The sequence below is a fragment of the Aotus nancymaae genome, unplaced genomic scaffold (assembly GCF_030222135.1).
Source record: "Aotus nancymaae isolate 86718 unplaced genomic scaffold, 86718_ANA_hifiasm-v0.15.2.pri h1tg000033l, whole genome shotgun sequence".
In the NCBI taxonomy this organism is placed as follows: Eukaryota; Metazoa; Chordata; class Mammalia; order Primates; family Aotidae; genus Aotus; species Aotus nancymaae.
This window is the reverse complement of record NW_026988447.1, coordinates 36,644,419-36,662,363: the sequence shown is the minus strand read 5'-3', so window position 1 is coordinate 36,662,363 and position 17,945 is coordinate 36,644,419.

The window sequence follows — 17,945 nt, the reverse complement described above, 5'->3', positions numbered from 1 at the left end:
ATGAAAATGAAAATAAACTAAGATACAGTTTCCAGTTTGATAGGTACAACTAGATAATATGATCCAACCTGGAAAAGAAATGATTTTCTGTTACCGAGGGAAAATTCAAGTGGTTAGGGTTCTAGTCTCCAAAACATAACAATACTAAGAATAAAAATATTGAATTAGTAAAGCTTAATCTATAATTACTACTTATACTAGGCAAGAAAGATAGTTTATCGCAACTGACCTGAATAATAGAGTAGGATGGAAGGAAGGAAGCCTATTTATTCGAGACACCATGTGAAAACTATGAAACACAAAGGGGAAAAGGCAGTTTCATTGAGAATAAAATATTCATGTTGATAACTTACATAAAACAAAAGATGGAGTGTTTTCTGCAGGGAAATTACTTTCTTTGATGAGCTCCATTTATGCATGATGGAGTTTTAAATTTTTGAAAACCCCCTTGGTTATTTTTTCTTCCTTTCAATTCTGGTGGTTTTAATTTCAGACATAAACAGATGTAAAATTTTCTTGCTAAAAGCTCCTTACACTGTTTAAAGTCGGATTTATGGCACAGGGAAAAAATAAAATGCCTTCTTACAATGACAGTGAGTAGGAAATCAATAGTTAAGGCATCAGTCTCATGAATTGCACAATAAGCAGTGGCTCCATTTGTTTTGATACTGCCCAATGATAAAATATATCTTCATTTACTTTGCTCATTTTTAACATTGTTTTGATTGAAGCATATTCTTGAGGGATGCTGAGTACTATATCTGCTAACTAGCAGCTTGAGTTCTGGAAGCAATTTTATTTAAGTGAAATCTATTATATTATGACTTTGTTGAGTGACACAAGCTGCATGTTAAGGTTCAGATCTTAACTTCTTGAGGACAGAAAGCTATTGGTTTATCTGATAATTTAATATGGGAGGCATTTTAGAAGCTGAACTAGCTAGCAAGGATTTGTATCTTAGGTATTGACTATTACCCTAATCAAAAGAGAAGGAAAAGATAGAATGTACATCTCTAGAGACTTAGGTTCCAATGGTAGAACATCAGATTAGAAGGGAAAATAAATGTGTTGATGCTTCTTTGATTGTGCATCACAGAGTCAACATGCAATCTGACACAGCTTAAAAGGGGTTGCTAATATCAGACTCACGAAAGGCTGGAGAAAGAATAGGCTGGAGGAGAATGTTTACAAGTTGATGTACATCAGCAAGGCTTTCACAGTGTCTGCTTGAAACTGATTCACTAAAAGCAAATCTTTATGGAGAGGTACCTTGCAAAATAACTATTAACAAAACTATATATTATTACCAAGTATGATAAATAGAGACCTGTGCAGGTAGAATGTATATTAGAACAGAGTACTAAATTTGCTGCATTAAATGGGTCACAAACCTCTTGCAGTGGCCCAATTTTGCACTCCTGGTCAGCAAGAATCTAGCTAATAGAATCAGGACTATGCTTTCGCTCCTTATATCTAGCAAAATCTAGTGATTGCAAGATGTTCTGGAAACTTGGAAAATGCACACAAACACACACACACATTTTTAAATCCTCATTAATTATATAGTTATATAATTTTTACATGGATTCATAAAAGAATAATGTTTAAGACATGAAAGACTTTAGAATGTCTCTGCCTCTAAATTTGAGACAGTGGTTTTGTCACACTGCTGTTCATTTGATAAATATTTATTGACTGTTACTCCCTGGAGATCCAGAAATGAATGTAACCCCCTTATACTCGAATCTCACAGCTAGATGAGGTAGAGAGATAAGTCAACATTTTTATAACTTAAAATGATAAGTCTAAAGGACAAGTTGTTACATGAGTGTACTTTACTCAGTCTAACATGTAATAGGAGGTTTTGGAGATGGTGATGTGGAGTCGAATTCTGAAAAGTAAGTGAATGGGAGGCTGTGTGGGTGTAGGGCCAGAAGGTTGTCAAGACATTGAGCTCTGACAAAACGTCATTTTAAAGGTAAGAGGACGTGCAGTTTCATGCTCCTGCAGCAAGGCAGCTGGGAGGGTGGAGAGTGTGCAAGCTTTCGAACCAGAGCTGTGATGGGGCCTGATCTCTGCTCAACCACTATTTCGTGGTCTTTGCAAGCATTTAACCTTTAATGTCATTTCTTTATTAGCAAAATGTATTTAATAATATCTTATATTTTAGGTTCATTGTGAAAATATGTTTTATACATGGTACAGAGATTCAATCAATATTATTTAAAGAGACTATAATTATCAAAAGTGACCTTAACCAGAGGTTCCCAAAATGCAATTATTTCAGGTATTTTCAAAGATGTTGAGGACTGGATTTTGCCCCTCAAGATTCTGATTTAACTAAACAAAGTCAGATTTCAGACTGAAAGAGAATACAAAAAGATCTGAAAAACAAGGGTCAGTCATGAAAAAGGAAATAATTGAAAAAATGTTTTCTTTACCAGGGAAGGCTGTAAATATACTAAGAAAGAGATTTTATTTATTCCATAGAACAGAAAGACTATTAATAGATGCAGTTGAGAACCATTTCCAGGCTGTACTCACTTCAAAATTGTTGACTTTAGGGGCTAAATAGCAAAAGTAAAGTTTCTATATTTGGAAAGTCTCTTCTGATATGAAGTGCAACAATTCAATGACTTATTTATGATAGAAAACATTATAAGTTTTATTTCCTTGAATGTCATGAAAGGAGCATGGAAGAGGTGGTGAGGGAATCTAATTTTGAGGACAAAGAGTCTTAGAGCATTTTAAAGAACCACAGTTTAGTCTATCTAATTAATATGCATCTCAAAGAGACGGAGGCCCTGCTTTGAAGATCTGAAATGCAGCAAAAGCAATCCTGCCTAAGCCTTTAACCATGGGTTTGATGACTAGAAACGATATTTTTAACCATGTTAGGAGTAAAAGAAATAGGCTGAATTACAGCAGAAAGAATTTAAATACGTAGTAGAGCGAGTGACGAGCACCATTTGAATATTAAAACAACTTCCTTTTTTTTCTGTCCTATCATAACTAGCCCTGATACTCTATCCTGGTTACCAGGGAAGAAATTGGGTGGCAGAAACATATCCTCTAATGTTAAAGATGAGAGAAACTGAAAAGAAACAAAATTCCTTTTATTGGATTAGAATTTAAAAGGTCTAAAGTTTTAGTTTTTTCATGAAAAACAACTATGCTGATAGTTCGATTATGTAAATAAAGTATAAAATGTTACACTTTTGTAATTGATATCTAGGACCACCACATAAACAAATTATTTTACCCATATATTGTTTTTCCCATGAAAATACTTCAGGCTAATTGGATAATAATTAACCACATTTATTTTCTCCCCTTGAAAGTCTTTTAATAGTACAGAAATATTTCCCTATGAAATATATAATTGTTGAAATATTTCCCACCTAAAATTATCTTAATTACTTTGTGCCACTCTTGGGGTAGAAATATGTGTAGCTGCATCATTTTAATAAAATTATCAAACAAGATTTTATTAAAAATCTTCTTTAATTAAGTGCCATGCTAAGCAACATCTATAAAGTAATTGGAAATTGAGGATGGAATGGAAATTCAGGACTGGACTATAATTGGAGCATATAAGGCTCATTGTCAGTGATACGTATTAATTTTTTGCCCTTCTTCACAAACTTCTCACAGACTTGTAAATTTGTCTGTGCATGCTGTTTATTTTTTGTTTGGTTTGGTTTGGTTTTGGTTTTAAGGATGTTTCAGCATTTACACAAAATGCATTTACTGCCTGACATTTGCTTCACCATTCAAATAGATGGACGGCTTTGTTGCTGTTGTTATCACAAAAACTATTTTCAGGTAAACAAATCCAGTGATCATGTTTTAGTCTTCATCTTATTTGACTTCTCATCTCGTTGTGGAAATATGCATTTCCCTGATAATTAGAGGACTTGAGAATTTTTCGTATACCTGTTGGCTATTTGAATGTCTTCTTTTTTTTTTTTTTTGAGACAGAGTCTCGCTCTGTTGCCAGGTGCCAGGCTGGAGTGCAGTGGCACGATCTTGGCTCACTGCAACCTCCCCCTCCTGAATTCAAGTGATTTTCCTGCCACAGCCTCCCAGGTAGCTGGAACTACAGGTGCACGCCACTATGTCCAGCTAATTTTTTTTGTATTTTTAGTAGAAACGGGGTTTCACCATGTTTGCCAGAATGGTCTCGATCTCTTGACCTCATGATCTGCCCGCCTCAGCCTCCCAAAGTCCTGGGATTACAGGCTTGAGCCACCGCACCCAACCTTGAATGTCTTCTTTTAAGCAACGTGTATTCTATCCTTAATTCTTACCTTTCCTTTACCCCATATTTCTAATCCTTCTGTATGACCCATTGTTTCTGCTTCTTAACTATATTTCAAATAGGTCAGTTAGTCCCCACTTTTACTGGCCTCATTCTTTAACACATGACCAACATCTTATATCTGGTCTCCTCCAAGAGCCTCCTTGTTAATATCCCACTTACGTAATTCTAGTGGGTACATAACACATGATTTTTTTTTTGAGACGGAGTTTCGCTCTTGTTACCCAGACTGGCGTGCAATGGCAACCTCCGCCTCCTGGGTTCAGGCAATTCTCCTGCCTCAGCCTCCTGAGTAGCTGGGATTACAGGCACGTGTCACCATGCCCAGCTAATTTTTTGTATTTTTAGTAGAGACGGGGTTTCACCATGTTGACCAGGATGGTCTCAATCTCGTAACACATGATATTTTTTATCACTGCATTTTGTGTGTATTCTTTGTAGCAACTACCATGAATTTTATATGAATATTTATGTTGAATTCCATATGTATATTTTTATGTTCATTATCTCTCTAAGAAGATAAACTCTAAGAAGATAGACTTGTGCCTTTTACTTCATCTGTCAATATATACATTTTTAACATGACTGTTATACATTAGAAGGTCAATAAATATTGTTTTTAATGTGTGACCGACTTGCATAAAGACCAAAAACGTAGTGCTGTGGTTACTACCCCCTCAAAAAAAATCTATTTCTAAGAAAAAAAAATTATATATATATATATAGATGCATATATATTCATCGGTTGAATATGTATCATATTATATTTAGAAACACATCTATAGAAGAGGCAAGTTTGCTGTGGGAAGGAATAGACAATGTTGATTTTATATTGATTTTTGTTGATTTTAATACTTAGTTTTTGATCAGCTTTTGTTATTCTTTGCGGTGGTAGTGGTGGTGGCTTTTTTCCTATTACAAAGAAAAACCCGAACTAGCAATTTATTTAAATCATTTCAGTGACACCAAAGCTATCTCAAAGTACATTAATCATTTACTTCATAATTGATTGTCATGTGTTAGTATACTTCATTTTATAAAGAAATAAACTATTTAATTATTTTAATGTGGATTTTAGATAGAAACTTAGAAACTCCTCTAGAGCAATACTGAAATTAGATTGTAGACTAACTGTATAAACACTGTCATATTTTCAGCAATTGGGAGAAACTGCTGAACGCATGAATTGGGCTTTCGTTAGTACCAACAGAGTAAAATGGCTGCAGTCAATGGCATGAAAATGGACACTTGAGTACAGATTTGGTAAAGTGATAAGGAAAGGAGCAAGACTATAGGATTTTACAGATAACTCGTCTGATGAGAAAATAAGGCAAAAAGTTGGCATTAAAAGAGAGAACAGTAATGGGATAATAGACAGATGGAGAACCAAATACAGCAAGAGAAGTGAAGGAGAGTTCTCCATGTTTGAAGGCAGATGAAAGGAAAGTCACTGAAGTGGAAAAATTAAATTTGACAGAGAGTGAGGAAAACAGAAGAATCATACCACTCAGAAGCTTCAGTGTCTTTCCCAGTTCTGTAGAATAATTTGGATATCACAAAGTATTTTCACATAGTTGTTGTATATGACCTTTACACAAACTATTTAAGTATGAGTGAAGTGAGACAGGTGGTTCTATTCCCATTTCACAGATTAGGAAACAGAAGCTCAGTTGCTAGGGTCATGCAGCAGGTAAATAACATAAGGGAGAACAGAAGCATTCTGGGTTCTACAGTTTTATACTTTCCACTACACTATGTTGACAGTGTGGTATTAATCTTTAAACAGGAGGAGATTGAAATCTGCTGTGAAAAGGAAGCATTTAAGGCAATGATCCAAAATGAGTTTCTTTTCCCACCCACACACTTGAACAATTACTATAGTCTAAGTAAATTTCAGTAAACCAGGAGTGTAGAAAGAGATGGCTGTCATGAAGGGGCAAGGGTAGCATTCATTTGTGTGTGTGTGTGTGTATGTGTGTGTGTGGTGTGTGTGTGTGTTTTAATGTACTGTAAGTAAACCTTCTACCCATTATTGGAAATACATTGATGAGCAAAAATAGCTAGAGTTCAAGCCTTCCTGAAGCCTGTTTTCCAGTGCAAAAAGTAGGCTTTTTGTCAAACAACAAAAATAAATTTTTAAGTACAAGCTCAAATATAAAGGCAAAGTATACAATGCTATGAAATAATTTTACATGGGTCTCAAAGAGCTGAGAAGGCCAGGAGAAACTTGCTTACCTAGAAGGATGGCAATTGATTTAAATTCTAAAGGAGGAATAAGAATGAAATAGCTGAGAAGAATTAGGGCAGGCACAGAGCCTGCTAGGAAGACTCATATATGAATAAATGAAAGAATTTAGTATGACCAAACAATTTGGCGTGCTAATCGTCCTGCACCCTGAATTAAAACCAACATGGTAGAATTCTCTCTTCATTTTAAATAGCTATGTAGTGAAATTCAGTCAGAAAATTCTGATTCAATACTTTTTCTTAGTGATGACTATCCAAAAACCAAAGTATGACAAATTTAGTTCATTGAGTTTATTGATTTTTATTTGAGATTCGTGAATCAGGGAGCATCCCATATAAAAATAGAGAGGTGCTATGTTGGACATAGCCTGAACAGTTGTCTTTCGTAAGTTAGGAACAAGGAAACAGATAATCAAAAGAGCAAATTCGTTAATACCAGGTACTCTAGGTTATTTTTCTTGCAAGCGTTAAAGAGGCAACTTCCTTATTTCAGCAGAGGTTGACTGGGTTCTTTCCAATCGGTTGTTGAAGCTCCTGTTTTCAGAAAATCTGGTCTGTCTGAGGATTTATTTACTTCCTTACAGCTTCAGTGATTGCTCCATTTTGGTTTGGTCTGTTGGAATCCAGGGCAGAAGCTCAGTCCAGAACAATGGCCTCCTGCAAATTTAAATTAACATGACTCAAAAATAGAGAATAAAATGATTGCTTTAAAGTAATAATTTCTGGGAGGATATATATGTGTTTATTTTTTATGTGTGTATGTGCATGTGTGTGTCTGTGTATTCTTGCAAAGGTCTTACAGTGTTTTGCACATGACAAGCAGTCACAAAACAATAATTAGTTAATTATTTCAGCCTATATTTTTTGAAAACCTAGCAAGTGCAATATGTGCAAGCACTCCACTGGAAGCTCTTAGCAGTTTTCTTTTTTTCTTTTTTTTTTTTTGAGATGGAGTCTCACCTTGTTACCCAGGCTGGAGTGCAGTGGTGTGATCTTGGCTTACTGCAACCTCTGCCACCTCGGTTCAAACGATTCTCCTGTCTCAACCTCTTGAGTAGGTGCGATTACAGGCTAATTTTTGTATTTTTAGTAGAGACAGGGTTTCACCATGTTGATCAGGCTGGTCTCGAACTCCCGACCTCAGTATCTGCCCCTCTTGGCCTCCCAAAGTGCTGGGATTACGGGCATGAGCCATCGCACCTGGCCTAGCTTTTTATCCTCTAGTATTTGACCAACGAATGGCTAGGATGCAGTTAAAAAAAATTCTTCTTGCTTTGGAAAAGCCAATTCCATATATGTTTATATACTTATATTTTCTAGATTTTTAATCTCCTTTTTTTTTTTTCCTGTCATAGCCTCAGGTAGGATAGGAAAACTATTCTGGCAGTGCTATAGTGCTATACTGTCCAATATGGTAGCCATTTGCCACATGTGGCTATTGAGTATTTGGAATGTGGCTAGTACAACTAAAACTTGATTTTTTATTTTATTAAATTTTAACATAATAGCTGCATATGGCTAGTATCACTTGCACAGTGACACTTCAAAGAGATTCAGAAAAAGACTGCTAAGTTCTCACTGCAATACTTTTGATACATTTGGCATGAACTTGATATTTCTTGTATCTTGTGGCCTGGATGTAATTGAAAGAGATATTTTCTTGGAATAAGGGAAAACTTATCTTGAGAAAAAAATGTAGGTGTGAACAAAAGCTCATTTTCCCACTCACTTGGGGAATAAAAAGTGAACATGTTGATATCAAAAAATCTGCCAAAACACACAGATGAAATTTCACAGGAATTGATTTTTTCAAGAACCCAAAAGAGTTAAAATAAACAATTTTCTTTATGTCTATCGTTTAAGAAACAGCCACTCACAAAAAGATAAAAACCATAAAAATACAGGAAATAAAATTACTTGTGTAATAAACATTTAGAAAAATCTAGTGGTCATTTAAAGAAGATAGAAGATTAATCTGAGGTCAGCCAACTTATTTCTCTCCATCTTATCCAATATTTAGAGTTTCTGTGAGATATCCTTTTTTCTAAAAAATACTTACTTTTGAACACAAATGCATGCAATTGAACTTGTTCATTCAAAATATAGAAAAAGTAAATAAAGTTAAAAGTATATTTTTCTTCCATGTTTATACCACAGTTTTCTAGTAACACTGCTTAGTGATAACTACTGCCTCTTATTTTTTTGCAATATTTTGGAGCTATTTTATTTATTTTTCTAACAAATTTACCGGGTGCCTATTTATAATAAGATAGGCAATGTTCTAAGCACTGATTTATTGCAGTGGAAACAAAGACAGAAATAAATACTTTAAAAATTACATTTCATGGGAAGGAAAGAGATAACAAACACAACACATAAGTAAAATACATGATATGTTAAACAGTGACAAGAAGTACAGATTTTACAACTATTCTTAAGGAGATCAAGCTGTTGAAAGGAGAAAGGGAAAAGAGAATGCTTCACTGGAGAAGATGTTTACATATGGTAAGGAGCTTTATTTTCAGCAAACACTGGTAGAAAATAGGGAGCAAGACATAATCAAGCAGAGGATTCCACATTCAGCATCTTCTAGGAAAGCATCTTTGCAATGTAGGTGGACCAGAGTGATCACACGGCAAACACTTCATTGATTCAGTAATTAATACCATCAATTCGTTGATTGACTAATCATTATTGTAACATTCTGCATGTTGTATATGTTTTTTTCCCCATTAAACATTTTATGAGTTTCTAGGATAGGAATAGGGCTTCTCTCTCTCTAATACCTACAACTCTATTAATCATACATGGACTTTAAAATAATTGCATGCTAGGGTCTTATTATTTCTCTTACAGAATTTATTATGTCATACTTACAGAAATCCCCCAACTGCTTTCTTCTCCAGTGTTCTTTTCAATGCCTAAGTTAATTTGGAAATATAAGAATCAGCCCCTTAGTTGGAGACACAAAACAGATTGTTTTGCCCTAAATATAGTTCCATAAACAATGGTTAAAATGTGAATTTACTTAATTATAATTACATTATTTCTTGCTATTATTTTTATAGCAAAAATTATATGCCTATGGAAGTGAACATTACACTAATTTTGTTTATTAATGAGGACATCAAAGTCTAGAGAGAGGTAAAATAATTTGCCCAAACTCACATGGATGTTTATAGTTAGAGCTGGCATTCTCATATACTTTAATGAGAGCTACAGCTAGCATTATCCTGGTACTTAATATGTGACAGCCACTGTGCTACACACTTTACAGGTACTATGTAATTTTAATCTTTCCCACAACTCTGCAAGGTAACCATTACTACCATTTCTATTTTGCTTATAACAAAACTGAGGGAAATAAGTAACTTCTTCAAAGTCACACATCTGCTGAGCAGTGGAGATGGGATTCCGTCTAGATCTTTATACCTCACGCAGAACCCACATGGAAAACTGTTTGCCGCAATGCTAGAGAGAGAGGGGAAGAGATACAGGGACAAGGCGGCGCTTTAGGAGGCAGATAGATATGCTGGAAAAAAAAATTTTCCTATGGCCACTCATCGATTGAATCTCACCTTCAACTAATAACAGTATTTGTGAAACCACCTTTGCAAAAATTATAACAGAGGAAATTATGACAGTGAAAGAGAAAAGACCTAACAAGCTTCATCTTGCTTCTAACCTTCAAGCTGTCCTTGTTCATTCATGGGTATATGTCAAACTAACCTAGGAAAGGAATTTAGTTTATGGTTTGACTCTGAAAGGAAATTGATAATAGCCCTTTTCCAAAAAGACCCTTATCTTGCCTCAGGACCGGTCTGCCTTTGTAGGACTAATAAATTAACTGCAAGCTTAGAAATCTTGTAGAAATCTAGGGGTCATGCATCCTCTGGCTGCTAGAGTCTGAATCTCCCCAAATTGCTCCTGGGGATAGCATCACTATTGTAAAGCCTAAGACTAGTGCATGAGATCTTTTGCAGACCCTGCACTCCATGGATCAGCTAACATCACCCAGACCAGTAATCTATCTCAAGCAGTTCTATGATCCTACCCAGGAACAGAAAAGAAAATCTTACTTCAAGAAAATCTTACTTCAACCCGTACGATTCCATCTCCAACCTGACCAATCAGCACTCCCCACTTCCAGAGACCTTACAACAAAATGATCTTTAAAAACGCTTATCTCAGATGGGAGAGACTGATTTGAGTAATAATAAAACTCCAGTCTCCCGCACAGATGGCTGAGCGTAAATTACTTTTCCTCCACTGCAATTCCCCTGTCTTGATAAATCAGCTCTGTGAACCTGTTGGGTGGTTACATGTGGGAGCATGCTAAATAACTTTGTGAATCTATTTTCTGTTTTGAAAATTGAAGAATCAAATTACAGCTCCATATTTGCTTAATCAGGACCTTGACTTTAATATCATGAATAAAAGTTAGAAGCTATTAAACTACTTAATTTAATTTGCAAATAAATTCTTATAGAGCAAATAAGAGAAGCTATTCAGTTGAGGTGAAAACCATTATATGCCTAAGAAGAACACAGATAATTCTATTTAGAAAACAGAACTTGATTTTAAGTGACACTTTAGTATAAAACCAAAAAAATTTTTTAAGGACCCAATGATTTTAAGGTTAAAAGAGTACATTGAAATTAATAAGGTGCTCATTAATTCACCCCATATTATCTGCTTATTTTTCATTCTTTTCTTTTGCATACATGTGAAATTTTAATTGTGTTCGATGAAGAAAGCCCATATGCTCAGCATGGATCATTATGTATCCACACTGTAAACATCTAAAAAGTAACTACTTTGCTTGCAGATGCAGATCTGTAAGTTCCAATGTAGGTTCATAACAGTCATTTAATATTTACAATAGAGGTAATTTTATACTTTTTGAATCTAAAATAAATTTATTTTGTGGGGTCTCTGAATAAGCTATTGATCTGATGCTATATCTGATTTTTATTGTGGTTACCCAGAAGCAGAGTCTCAGTTACTTTGATTGCTGTATTTTGCCAACATATTTTTTCAACTTGTTCTTCTGTATATGAAAATGATATGATTTACCCACTGTGGGTTGGAAATTTTTTCAAGTTATTTTTACATTGTTAGTAATGAATTTACAATAAGCATCCAACTTCCCCCGTGGTGAACCCCATGGTGATCAACTGAATGCATTTACTGGATCACCAGCTGAGATATTAGGGTGTAATCTGTGCCTAGGGATCTGAGATTTCTCTGTATAAATTTAATTTACCCTTCTGGGGATCAAAAGCTAATTAGCACCCCATTCTTTCCAACTGAGCTAAAAGCTTGAAGCAATTAGTATTTGAAAAATATTTTCTTTCATTAATATTTTTTTCAGCATGTAATCTTGATTGGTTCCATTTTAGGCACTGATAGGGTGTGCTTTAAAATTAGAAATGTATAGACTATGTTTTTTGTATTTTGTTATTGTTGTGTTACTATTCCCTAATATTTATATAACAAATCCAACAATAACAACAACAACAAAAATGTAGTGTCCAGGTGCTCATTCCATCCTACTTTCCAAATGAGATGACTAATAACTTTCAAGACATCAATATTATTCTCTCATAGAAGAAGTGAGCAAACATTTTTAATCATTAACACAAGGGAGTTTGCCACTTTTCTGTGGGGAAGACATTGTGTGCTAGCTGCTTTAGCCTTAAGGCTGTTGATTGGTAACACGGACGTGTTAGAAATAGAGCTGCTAGCAATATTTAACATGAGTAGTGAATGAATAAACACAGTTTTAAAAATAAGCTTCATCTAAAACATTATGCTATGCTTATCAATTATTATATACAAGTAAAATGCAAACCTGTGTGACTATACAGTTTCTTTTATATCTAACCATTATTCACGAAGAAAATATTCAGGAACACAAAGATGATAAATGTTGGTGGAAACATCTGAGGTTTTTGTTTTGCTTTAAAACACTGACATAATTTGAAAGTATGATATATTACCAAGTCTCTTTATTATAATAGTATGTTGACAAATGATATTGTGAATGGATAATCTGAAATACTACAAACCAAAGATTAGAAAGAATGTTGTATAATAAGTTAGAATCTTCCTTTTATAAATATCCCTTGCTGGTAGTAAATCAAGTGCTTAACTCTCTCAGTCCATTAATGCAACTTTGAGGACTTTAGCGTGAGCATGAAAAGTATAGTCCATAAGACTACAGTGAATCTAAGGGAGAAGGCCCCTGTAAATACCTTCATACATACAAATACCTTTAGAACAAATAAAAATGTTTTTGAGGAAGAGATTAACTTCCTTTTTTTTCTGAGATGGAGTCTCACTCTGTTGCCCAGGCTGGAGTGCAGTGGCTCAATCTCAGGTCACTGCAGTCTCCAACCTCTGCATCTAGGTTTCAGCAATTCTCCTGCCTCAACCTCCCAGGTAGATGGGATTGCAGGTGCCCACCACCACACCCAGCTAATGTTTGTGTTTTTGGTAGAGATGGGGCTTCACCATGTTGGCCAGGCTAGTCTCGTACTCCTGACCTCAGGTGATCCGCCCGCCTTGGCCTCCTTTGCAACATGCTAGGATTATAGGTATGAGCCACCGTGCCCAGCCGAGATTAACATATTAGCTTTATAGAAAATAAAAATATTCAGTTGCTTTTGCTATTATTTTTTCTTTATGGTGGAAAATTGGAAAACATGACTTAGGAAAATAGCATGTAAAATTTCTCAACAGTTATTTATTCTTTTGGCTTAAGGTTTTTTTTTTTTAGCATTTTTTTGACATCTAATGTTACTGGTAAAACTTGTATATTAAACCATCTGGCTGTGATTTACCTTCTTTTAATTCCGAAGTTCTTACCTGGGTTCTATATACCTCTACAGGGTTTGTGAAATTCTAGAAATCACTTTATGTTTGTATTTATTGTATATGACAAAATTTTAGTACATCTTACTATGTTAATATATGTTGGGTAATTCATTGTGCTCATCATTAAGATTGCAAAGATGGAAAAGAGCAAGAAGCCTGGAGTTCAGCAAGAGATATATACCAGCAAGTTACATCACAGAAATATAAACACAGTTCTATAGGTTGACATGATGGGAGTGTCTGTAATGCAGTTAAGGGCATAAGAAATCTCATGGAGGAGGTGATCCTTCAGGTTAGTTTTGAAGATTGAGTAGAAATTTGGCAAGGTTAGTAAAACAAAAGGGTATACATTTTTTATATAGTCATATATTTTATGTATGTGGAAAGTTACTTTGGGGGCTGAAACATTGTGATGAGCTGAATAATGGGACTCCCATATTATCCAGACACTAATCCCTAGAACCTAGGAGAATTACCTTCTTTAGGAAAAGGGACTTTGCAAATGTGATTGAAGATTTTGAGATAAGAGAAATTATCCTGGATTATCTGAATGGGACCTAAACGTGATCACAAGTGTCTAGATAAAAGGGAAACAAGGAAATTTGTCTATAGAGAAGGAGAAAGGGATGTGTGGTGGAAACGGAGATTAGAGGGTATGCTTTGAAGGTGGAGAATCAGCCACAAGCCTAGGAACACAGGCAGTCACTACAAGCTGAAAAAGATGAGGCAACGGGTTCCCCTCTCAAATCTCCAACAGGAATCAGCCCTCCAACGCCTTGACTTTAACCCATATATCTGATTTTTGCCCTCCAGAACTGTCAGTTAATAAATTTGTGTTGTTTTATATTAATAGTTTGTGGCTATCTGTTACAGCAACAACAAGGATCTAATGCAAGCATAAACTCTTACCTTGAAATGCCTCACTTGAATCACATACTCTTGATATTACTCCCATGGGGTTATATTAATTCCTTCATTAGCATTGCCAATTTGATTGGTTTCATTCAGATGCACACCTCATATATTGCAATCTATATGCATTGAAGTCATTTTTCCCTGTTTCTTGTCCAAAGTGCAATCTAAGTTGAAGTTTAAAATGTCCATAACCATGCTCCAGGAAAGACCACATGGCCCAAGGGCACTTTCTTTGGAAAATCATGAACTTGTTACAATAATATAACAGATGATTTCTAAGATCTCAGTGTGTCCTCTACTTGGATTTAAATTTCAAAAATATAACTTTAGCATCAACTCATAAAAATAAAATCGTGAATGAGAAATAGGAAGACAGTGAGGAATAAACTAGACAATTGTATGTAGGAAAGATTTATTCCTATAAAGTGAGAATACAGATAAAGACACACCTCAGAGGTGTTTTGGATTTAGAGTCAGTTATCTCTGACTGGATAGATGGGATTTTGGAATCAAAGATAACTCTGAAATTTACAGCTTGGTCAACTGGGTCATGTGGTAAGGAAGGAAATTTGCATTTCAAAGAGGTGAATAGTTTTCAATATATTTGGTTTTAGAATATTTGTTGGACTACTGTGTGAATATTGATATTTAAAAATTAAAATGGGTTTGTTCACTGGGAATAAGAGGGAAGAATTGAATCCTCCAGCAATTGTCCCCCTAATGGGAACCCCAAATTGAACAAGTATCCACACAAGAAATCACCTACATAAGAAAAATAAATCAGATGAGCAATCACAATAGCTTGTTTAAGATCGCATAAAGCAAAGAGTCACTTATGAGGGTAGGAACGACAGTCCTGAATAACCTTCATGTCTCCTCCTTCGTGCTTCAGCAGAACAACATGGCTCAGAGAGAGAATTTCTGTGGTTGGGAGAGGGAGGGCAAAGTGATCGTCAGACTTTGCACTGAAACTTGGTGCCGTCCTGTCACAGAAGAAAGCAACACAGTGTATAAATCAGTTGGTGCCAATAAAGGGAACATTTAGGCCAGCCCTAGCCAGATGAGAATTGTCTATCCCCATGGTTGGTGTCTGCATTCCAGCTACCCCCACCACCACAGGCCAAATTTCTCTGGGGTCCTAAATCAACTTGAAAGGCAGTCTGGGCCACAAGGACTACAATTTTGGGCAAGTTCTGATGCTGTGCTGGGCTCAGAGCCAGTGGACTTAAGGTGCATGTGACCCAGTGAGACAAATACCATCTGGGGAAGCCCAGGGAGTGCTTAAGTCACCTGTCTCCCAACTCCAGGCAGTGCAGCTCATCGCTCCAGAAGAGGGAATATAAAAGAGGACTTTGTCCTGCAACTTGGATACCAGCTCAGCCACAGTAAAATAAAGCACCAAGCATAGTCCCGAAGCCCACTTTCCAGGCCATAGCTCCTGACATAGACCCACCTGGGCCTGAAGGGAACACATTGCTCTGAAGAAAAGAACCCAGTCCTGGCAGGATTTACCATCTGCTGACTAATGACCCCTTGGGCCTTCAGTGAACATCAGTGGTAGCCAGGCAGCAGTTGCCATGGGCCTTGGGCAAGATCCAATATTGTGTTCGTTTTAGGTGTGACCCAGCACATTCCCATCTGCGGTAGCCATGGAGAGAGATTCCTTCTGCTTGAGGAAAGGAGAGGGAAGGGTAAAAAGAACTTCGTCTTGCAAGTTAGGTACCAGCTCAGCCACAGTAAAATAAAGCACCAAGCCGACTCCTAAACTAAAGTCTCTGGTTTCAGGCCTTAACTCATGAAGGCCATTGCTAGACCCACCCTGGACCAGAATGGAACCTGTTGCCCTGAAGGGAGATACTCAGGCCTGGCGGAGTCACCACTTGCGAACTAAAGAGCCCTGGTGTTTTGAATAAATATCAGTGGTAGCCAGGCTGTGGTCTCCACAGGCCTAGGGTGGTGGTGGCCACAGGCAGAGACTCCTTCTGCTTGAGGAAAGAAGAAAAAGTAAAAATGGTATGTCTTGCAACCTGAGTACCAGCTGAGTCCCAGTAAAATAAAGCACCAAGCAGACTCCTAGAGCCCCTGGTCCCAGGATCTGGTTCCTGGATGGCATTTTTAAACCCACCCTGGGCCAAAAGGAAACCTGTTGCACTGAAGGGAAAGACCTGGTCATGGCAGGATTTATCATCTGCTGACTAAAAAGCCCATGGGTCTTGAAGAGACATCAGTATCAACCAGGAAATAGTCATCATAGCTCTTGGGTGAGACAATCTGTGTTGGCTTCAGGTGTGACCCAACACAGACCCAAATGCAGTGGCCATGGGAGTGCTTTCACCACCCCTCCCCGAACTACAGGCAGCTCACACTAAAAGAGAGACTCTATTTGTTTGGGGGAAGAGAACAAGAAACTCTGCTGGCACCTCAGGGAATTCTCCTAGATTTTATCTAAGACCAACAAAATGATTCAACTACAAGTCTGCAAGAGTCACAGTGTCACAGGGCTGGTAGTGCCCCCTACTGCACATACAGCTGCAGTGGCCAAAGGCTTAGGTCATGATTCTCAATTCCCTCTGAATACTTGGAAGGTCTTCTCAAGAAGGATGGGTACAAATAGGCTCAGATTGTAAATATTAGAATAAATACTTAACTCTTCAATGCCAGACATTGACAAATATCCACTAGCATCAAGACCATCTAGGAAAACATGACATCAACCAAAAAAAAAAACTACATAAAACATTAATGATCAATTCCAGTGTGACAGAGATATATATGATCTTTCAGATAAAGAATTCAAAATAGCTGTTTTGAGGAAGCTCAAGGAAATACAAGGTAACACAAAGAAAGAAAGAATTCAGATTCCTATCAGTAAAGTTAACAAAGAGACTGAAATAATTAAAAAGAATCAAGAAGAAATTCTGGAGCTGAAAAATTTAATTGACAAACTGAAGTATTCATCAGAGTCTCTCAATAGCAGAATTAAATGGAAGAAAGAATTAGTGAGCTTGAAGATAGGTTGTTTGAATATACGCAGTTAGGAGAGTCAAAAGAAAAAGAATAAAAAATAAAGTGTGCTTATAGAATCTAGAAAATTGCCTCGAATGGACTAATCTAAAAGCTATTGGCCTTAGAGAGGATGCAGAGTCAGAGATCAGGGTAGAAAGTTTATCCAAAGAGATAACAGATAATTTTCTGAACTTACAGAAAGATATTAACATTCAAATGCAAGAAATATATAGAACACTAAGCAGATTTAACAAAGAAAACTACCTCAAAACATTTAATAATCAAATTCCAATAGGTCCAGAATAAAGAAAGAAACCCAAATGCAGCAGAAGAAAAAAATAATATATAAAGGAGCTCCAATACACCTGAAAGCAGATTTCTCAGTGAACATCTTACAGCTAGGAGGAAGTGACATGTTATATTTAAAATGACAAAGAAAAAAAACTTTTATCCTGGAATATTATATCCATCATAAATATCCTTCAAACATCAATGAGAAATAATGACTCTTCCAGAAAACAAAAGCTGAGAAATTTCAACTCCAGACTTTTTCTACAGGAAATGCTAAAGAGAGCTC